Here is an 8,584-nt window from a genome sequence, read left to right on the forward strand (position 1 = left end):
GGGTTAACCTGAGTTAGGTCAAGTTGACCTAGTGTTTCTATTTAATTTTGTTAACACAAGTTAGGTCGGGTTCAATTAAATTGGGTTAACCTCAGTTAGGTCAGGTTGACCTTGTGATTCTGTTGAATTGGGTTAACTTGAGTTAGGTCAGGTTGACCCAAAGGTTTAGATAAATTAGGTTAACCGAAGTTAGGCTGGGTTGACGGGAGGTTCAATTGAATTGATCTAATTCGGGCTAGACCAAAGGGTTGTTCAAATTGAGCTAGGTCTAAGTTGGTTTAGACCTAGGGTGGCTTGACTTGAAATATTTCTAAGTTAGGTTAGACCTAGTAGGGTTTGTGTTGGACTAGGTCTAGTTTAGATTAAACCAAGTAGGGTTTCAGCTATGTTATGTCTAAGTTGGGCTAGGCATAGGTGGTTTTAGGTTGAGCTAGGTCTAGTTTGGGTAAGACCTAAAAATAGTTCATGTTGGAAATAAGTATAATATATGTTAGACTTAGAACAGTTCATATTAGGGTTAGGTATAATCTGGATCAGACCTAAAATAATTTAGGTTAAACTAGGTTTAAGTTAGGTTAGACCTAGTAGGGGTTTGGATTTGACTAGTTCTAAGTTAAGTCAAACCTAGTAGGGTTTGAGTTGTCTTAAGTCTAGGTTAGGCTACACTTAGAAGGTTTTAGGTTGAGCTAAATCTAATTTGGGTTAGACCTATAAATGATTCATGTTGGAAATATGTCTAATTTGGGTTAGACCTAAGAGAATTTAAGTTAAGCTAGGTCTAAGTTAGGTTAGACCTTGTATTGGTTTAGGTTGCAGCTAGTTCTAATTTGAGTTAGACCTAAAGGTGTCGGGTTGTGATTAAATCTAATTTGAGTAAGACCTAAAAGGGTTTAGGTTGCACTAGGTCTAAGATGTGTTAGACCTGGTGGGTTTAGCTTGCACTAGGTCTAAGTTGGGTTAGACTTAGTGGGGTTTAGATTGAACTAACTCTAAGTTAGGTTAGACCTAGTCAGAATGAACAATGTCTAAGTTAGGTTAGCTTGGTGGGGTATGAGTTGAACTAGGTCTAAGTTAGGCTAGACCTAGTCTCATTTGGGTTGAATAAAATCTAAGTGGATTAAACATAGGATGGTTTAAGTTGGACTAATACTAAGTTGGGTTAGACCTAGTAGGGTTAAAGGTTGTGCTGAGTTTAGGTTAGATTAAACTTAAGAATATTTAAGTTAAACTAGGTCTAAATTGGGTTAGGCGTAGTAGGGTTCAACGTTGTGTTAAGTCTAGGTTGGTTTAGACTTAGGAAGATTTAGGTTAAACTATGTCTAATTTGGGTTAGACTTAATAGGTTTCAAGGTTGAGATTAGGACTAATTTGGGTAAGACCTAAAAAGGCTTGGGCTATGGTTAAGTCTAATGTTGGTTAGACATAAAGGGTTTTCATTTGGTTTAGGTCTAATTTAGGTTTGACCTAGAGCAAACCAAGGTTGAACATGAGCTAAGTCGAACCTAATTAGGGCTCAGGCTTAACCTCAATTGTATTGGGTCTACTTGTGAGCCCACTTAAGTTTGGTTTAAGTTAGAATAAACTCATACCTAGTTCAAGCTCAGGTTAGGCCAACCCTAGATCATTAAGGGTGGTTTCATGGTTAGAGGGATAACCATGCTATTAATCCCCTAAGACCCATATTAGGTTAGGCCCCTAAGGTAGTTTAGTGTTAAAGTAATTTTTAAGGGTTGATTTGGAAAAAAAATTGAAAAATTTTAAGTTTGTATTTTTACACCATGCTTTCAAATTTTCATTTTAAGGATTCTAAAGGTGAAAATTGTCATTATAGGGTTTAATTTCACAATCCTAAATTTTTCTGTTAGTTTCATTTTGATTTTCAATTTTTTGATTATTTATAATTATTTTTAAAAATAATTATAAATTTGGTAGAAAGTTAGTTATTTTGATGTCAGGGAAATCAAACCTTGGAAAAATTAGGAGTTGATCCCTTTAGCGGAAGGAATAATCCCTGGAATTTTTATATTTTATGGTTATATTTATTTTTTAATAATTAAAATACTCTTTGGAGTATTTAATTAATTAAAAATGAATATAATTTATTTATTTCCAATTTTATTTTCATTATTTTCTCCTTAGTTCACTAAGTCCAGATGTATTTTTATTTTATTATTGTGATTTTTCTACATTAGGTTATGTATTTTTAAAGTTTTTATGAATTTTATGGATTTAATTAAAAAGGAAAATAAGAATTTCCTACTTATCAAGCTCAGTCCAGGTCAGACTCTGTGTCATTGAAAGCCCAAACGTTTGCTACCTTTTCATTATGCTTTCCACGTCAGTGTTGCGTTGTCCCGCAGTTCGGTCCTCCCCCTTCCCGCTGTTTCATGTTTCGACTCAATTTGTGATGTCCAATTCTAATACACTGAAATGGACAACATTGGTTCATCATCCCCACGGAATAGAGAATCGATAACCGTCCATGATCAAACCCTAAGATCTCACTTGATTTTCAACCAAACCACTCAAGGTCGTTCCTACACTTTCATCTAGTCGAGACGAAGCTATCTATACATCTAGGTGGACATGCATTTTGTTTTTCTTCATAAAGGAACAAACTGAGATTAAAATTTAGAGATTTTGATCCAAACATTATTCCAAGAGGTGAGGCCTTGATTAGGCTTGATAGAGAGCTTTGCCTTGGTGTCACGAACCTCCTCTTGCTTTAATTTGAACTGATTTTGGCTTTAGCTATGGGCTAGACCAAATGGTGTTACATTTTGGTGTTGGAACGGGTTAGAGGTTGTGAGAAGGCTCAATTTTTATTGAGGGGAGTGTCTTAAGGCTTGGTGAAACTTGTATGAGGGTTGGATTTGAGTTTTGAACAAGTTGATGTCGGGACCAAAAATTACCTTGGATTTGGTGGTGAAATTAGGGTTTTCTAGTGGAGGGGAAGGCTTGAAGATGGTGGTGATCAATTGCCTAGGTTAAGGGGAACACTTATTGGGAGCAAGAGGGCTAAGTGGCCTATCAGGAGTTTGGTTGTGTATGAAGGCTCTTTAGTATTGGCTATTTATAGCCATAGAAGCTTGAGGTGGAGCTTGGTCGGACATGGGGAAGCTCATGCTGCTCCTCAGAGAATTTCTATAAGAATATTAGGAGCTTTTGGCAGTGAAGAGAAGGCTTTTTCATTTCTCCATGTCTTGGTTGTGGTGGTGCCAAAGGGACTGGAGGAGGCATGGGAGGGTGCTTGGCTTGATTGGGGAGACTTTTGGTGGGGTGGCTAAGACCATGCTTGACTTGATCAAATTTTGGCCTGGTTTAATTCCCCAAAGTTTGAACATGGGTGGGATTGAATTTTTGTCATGCCCCCCCTCCCCCCCCATGTTGAAGAGTGAAAAGTTTGTCTTACAGTTGTTGTTCTGTGCTCAATTTCATTTTAATTTATCTTAATTTAAATTGAAATGTCATGATGGGTCATAATGGGTTACGGTGCGTTATTGTGAGTCATGGTTAGCCCATTTATAATGAGTCAAAGAAATTGGGCCATGACCTTGGGTTTGGTTTTTTTAGAGTTTTGGGCTAACCAAATTGGGTTGAGTTTTGTCTAAACGTTAAAGTCTTAAGGAAATTTCATAATCTAACTTATTAAATAACTAGGTGTACTATGAAGGTTGGCCCCATAGTGTCAATTTTAGCCCCTAAATGGTTTGGTGTCATGACCACTTTAGGTGGTTTTAATTGAATTGCAATGTGGTTAATTGGTGAAGAATTGACCAAACATGGGCTAAGCCCATTGGATTTGACCACTCATGGTGTCTCCAAGTCTTGAGGCCAAAAGGGTGTGTTAGGATTTAGGTTGATTTTTAGGGTTTATTAGGGATTGGAGAGGCCTTGGATGAAGCTAGGGATCAACTTAGGTAGACCCCTCTCCCATTGTGAATTTTGGTGTGATGGTTGTCCCGATAGTTCAAAGTGAGGTTTCTAGGGTTTTGGGACCCAAAGAATGTCTTACCCATGGGGGGCGTGGCTTGGGCCTATTACCAGGCCAAAACCCTAAACCAACTCAACCAAGGGGTTGAGGGTTTGGACTTGCCCTGATGAGGCCTAAGACAACATAATCCTAGTTTGGGGTTATGTACAAGTAAGTGGGTGGACCCTCACAAAAGTGAGGCCAACGGCATGAAAAAGCCTCCAATTAGCACTACTTGAAAGGAAACCCATCCTGAGAAGAGAATAAGAAAATGGGTTAGGGAGCAGAAGTCTTCATAAAAAACATGATAGCAAAGAAGAACAAAATGCATAGTATCTCACTAAGAGATCTCACCAGCTCGAATCGCATATATTGCTATTTAGGCTCATCTTTCCAAAAAAAAAAAAAAAACAAATCGTAGTAGCCAATGTCGTTTGGGTGGGAGCACTAAGTTAGAGAATTAAGAAGAAATTTTTAACCATAAAATATCTATCCATAGAAGCATTTCAACTCATCATTGTCCACAAAAACAAAAATCATATATGAAAATTAATGGTCACGATTAAATTAAAAATTTAAGCATTATAGAATAAAAGTTTGAAGTTTATTAAATTTTCTAGATGGAAACGGTGTTGCTATATTTTGTTATTTTTTTCTCGCCTAATGTAATAAATTAAACAACAATTTGGAGGATAATAATAGTTTTTAATAGTATTAAATGTTGTCAAGAGGACATAAAGTCCGAAGCAGGAAAGGAGAAGATTAAGGCAAGCAATTAATCAGAAAATTAAAAATCTATTGGCATTCAAAGAACACACGATTAGTCGATTCTAATTGAATTGTTGACTATTAAAAAAAAAAACTATTCAAATAATTTTTCTCATTAAGATAAACTTGAAAACAATTATGATAGCTGATTTTTTTCTTAATTTTTTGTGATGGAGAGAAATTATAGAAGGAAGATTATTTATTTATTTATTGTCCCTAAGCTTTTATTCTCTTTAAGTAACATACATCTTCAATTGAAAGGTGAAATGTATTTAAAAGATTAGAAGATTTTAAAATCAGTAAAATTGAGATTAAATCAAAGATAAAATATATGTTAATTACATATATTAATTTTTGCATGTGTTATTTGATGAATTCTATATTTGAGTTATTTGCTCATAACCGAATTTAGTTCTTCTTTGTAGCACCTCTAACATGAATGGTTGCTTTTGCATTTCAACTTTAATAAATGTGAGAAATTGTTAAAATCTCAATTAACCATTTTAAAGAAACAATAATTTTCAAAATTTTTTGTGAAGTTAAATGATTTTTTGTTTATGTTATCTTGTATAAATTGATATTTTCGTTTGTGCAATTTGAGATGTTAGTATTTGACTTTTAGTAATTTGTTATTTAAGTTCGAAAAAATAGTATGGATAGTAATGTTAAGGAAGTTCAGTTTTCACACATTTGAATTCTCATATCAAATAAAAATAAAAATAAACATTTCTATTATTTTATCATTAATATTTAAAAGAAGGATGCTTTAGTAGCCATTAGAAATTATATATAATTGCTTGACTTTATTTGTAACACAATAGAAAGAATGATTCAATTTCAATGAAGGAGAATGTGTAGAGGAATTTTATTCTTGATTATGTTGAATTTAGAAGATTTATATCAATCACAATGAGTTCAATTTTATGTTTAATTTGAAGATTTATATCAATGAGAATGACATAATGAGTTCAATTTCTTTTAGAAGATTTATATCAATCACAATGCAAGAAAATAATTTATTTTATGCTTGATTATGTTGATTTTTATGATTATGCTTGATTTATTTTCACAAATATAATTCAATATAAATGTTGAGCATATATAGCTTGAATAATTAGAAATTATCAACAACATCCTGAATTATGAAAATTATATATTTGGATATTATAAAAGACATAATTTTTGAGAAATTAATTGTCATTAATAATATAAACATAATAAATTTCATTATGTTGGAAATTTTATTATATTCATATAATTAATTAAGATAAATATCAAGTTATATTTTCTTATTTATCCACAAAGATTAGAAAAGAGACATTTTTATAGTTTTATGATAAAGACTTAAAGGAATTTAATTGAATTATAATGTTATATAAGTTTGTCACTAAATTCATGAATATTTAATATATGATTTACATCGATAAATCAGGATATTTAATTATGAGCTTTATTTTATTATATTAAGTATATTTTTTTATTTCTTTTATTTTCATGTCATGCAATCAGTAACTATCTCTAATATTAAGTGTGATGTTCTTGAATTGAGGGGTGATAAATATAAATTATGAAAATAGAAAATTTTACTTCATTTTTGGGTGGATGAGGAAATTGCTCTTATTGAGCATTGCGACGTCTAATTATTTTGGTTTAATGTTCATAAATATAAAAAATATATGTTGATATTGTGATTCAACCGATCAATATAATAATATTAGAGATCCACAGAAAGTAATTTGATGAGCAATTTAATACTTCAGATAAAGTGCTTGTTAGTATCTTGATCTTAATGTTATTATATAGAAAACTAATTAGAAGAAAAGTTGTGTGGGAGTTCATCAAGCAAATGTTTGATATTGCAACGCAATTTAAGGCACTCTTTCACAATAATAGATTTATTTCAAAGTATTATACAACACACATGAGTACAAATTTTCAATTAATAAGTTTCTAGTCATATATGTCAAAGACACTAGATTGCTACTCATGAAAAGGGGTAAAAGTGATACATTAGTTACATAGAATGAATTTGGACCAAGTCTAAATTAAAAAGAAAAGGAAGGGTAAAATGCCAGCCCAATTGAAATAGCAATAGGATATAAGTGTTTCTTCTATAAGAAGAAGAGGTATATGAGGAAGGATGACATCAAATTTAAGAATTGACTTGACGAAACCATATCATTTATCTGTAAAGAATCTCATATGATTAATATTAATTAAAACATGATGGATTGATTAGGGCTTTATAATTCATATTTGTAATATCTAACATAACTTGCAAAATCTATTAGTAAAAAATATATTTAGAGAACTACAAGCACTCATATGTAATAATTATTAGGACATCCTATTTAGTACTTAGTAGCAATTTTCCTTTAAATTAAAAACTTATATTTAATTTCTCAAAAAATATAATTTTAATTTGTAGACTTGTATATTTGGGTTAATCCTTTAATTTTTCAAAAAAATTATTTATTTATATCATAAATATAAACTTTTTGAGTAATGATTGATTTTGTAATTATTTTTCTATACTAATTTACAAAATATTTTACTTATGATAATGTACATATTCAAAATTGAATTAAAAAATATGTTACAAATAAAAATTTCTTCCTTTCGTGCCATCACAAAACTTCAAGAGTCTAGTTATAACATTTTAGAGCTTAAAACAATCTTGACATATTTTCAAAAGCCATTAATTGCAAAAAATATACTTGCTAGTATTACTTCAAGAAAGATGAGATGAATTCTATGACAAAATGAAATTTTGGATCTTGTTAAGCTGTCTAACGATATAATTTGTAAATGGGTCGATAAAATAAGTTGATAATTGATGCAAAATTTATTGGCTTTTAGTTTGTCTATAAGATAAATAAAGACTCATTAAGCAACATAGAAAACTATAAAGTGAGACTCGCTGAAAAGGGATTCACTCGATAAGATGCAATGGATTATAAGGTGATAAGTTCTCTTCTGCGATAGATTTTCTTAGAATTATCATAATATATGTTGTGCTAAAAACTATAATATTTGAATGTGAGAACTATGTTTCTCAAAAATGTCTTTGAAGAAGTTATATGAAATATATAGAAGAATTCTCTATTATGATGGTGAACATTTGGTGTGTGAGCTCTAAAATTATATATATATATATATATAAGGCTCAAATTCCTTTTTATTACCTTCCGATCATGCCTTTCTTTCATTTTTTTTCCTTATATATATCTGTGTGTGTGTGTGGGTGTGCGCGCGCATGCGCCTGCATACACACACACTTATATATATTAAAGTAAGATTCACAAAAATAATATTTAAGGTTTTATAATGTTATTGTTGACCTCATTTTTGGTTGAGGTCTAGAAATTTCTTTAGTAGCCTAAGTCTAGCCATAGGATTTTCCTATAGACTAGTCTTAGAAAACTAGAAAGGGTACCCTCATCATTAGAAACTCAAAACTCTTCTCTTTAGTCAACTTGAAGTTTCACATATTTGTCCTAACCTCTAGCACTTAGTAGGTAAGATCATTATGAGAGAACTCAAGGAGAGTTCCTATAGGGCTACTTGACCTTAGGATTGACCTTGGGTGTTGATTTGGAGCTAAGGTACACCATACCCTTATCATACCCTCACAATACCCTCACAATACCCTGGTTAAGACCAATACATGAGGACCCAAAATGGAGATTTCATTGGTCCATGACTCATTCAAAATGGTTATCTACCCAATTGCACTTGAAATGCCCAACTTGGCCTTTTGCCCTTAGGCACCTCCAAATTACCTAACTGCCATTGAGACCCAAATTTGGCCAAAATTCCTAAATTTTGCCAAAATACCCAAAA

This window comes from Phalaenopsis equestris, unplaced genomic scaffold (assembly GCF_001263595.1).
Source record: "Phalaenopsis equestris unplaced genomic scaffold, ASM126359v1 Scaffold001013, whole genome shotgun sequence".
Classification (NCBI taxonomy): domain Eukaryota; kingdom Viridiplantae; phylum Streptophyta; class Magnoliopsida; order Asparagales; family Orchidaceae; genus Phalaenopsis; species Phalaenopsis equestris.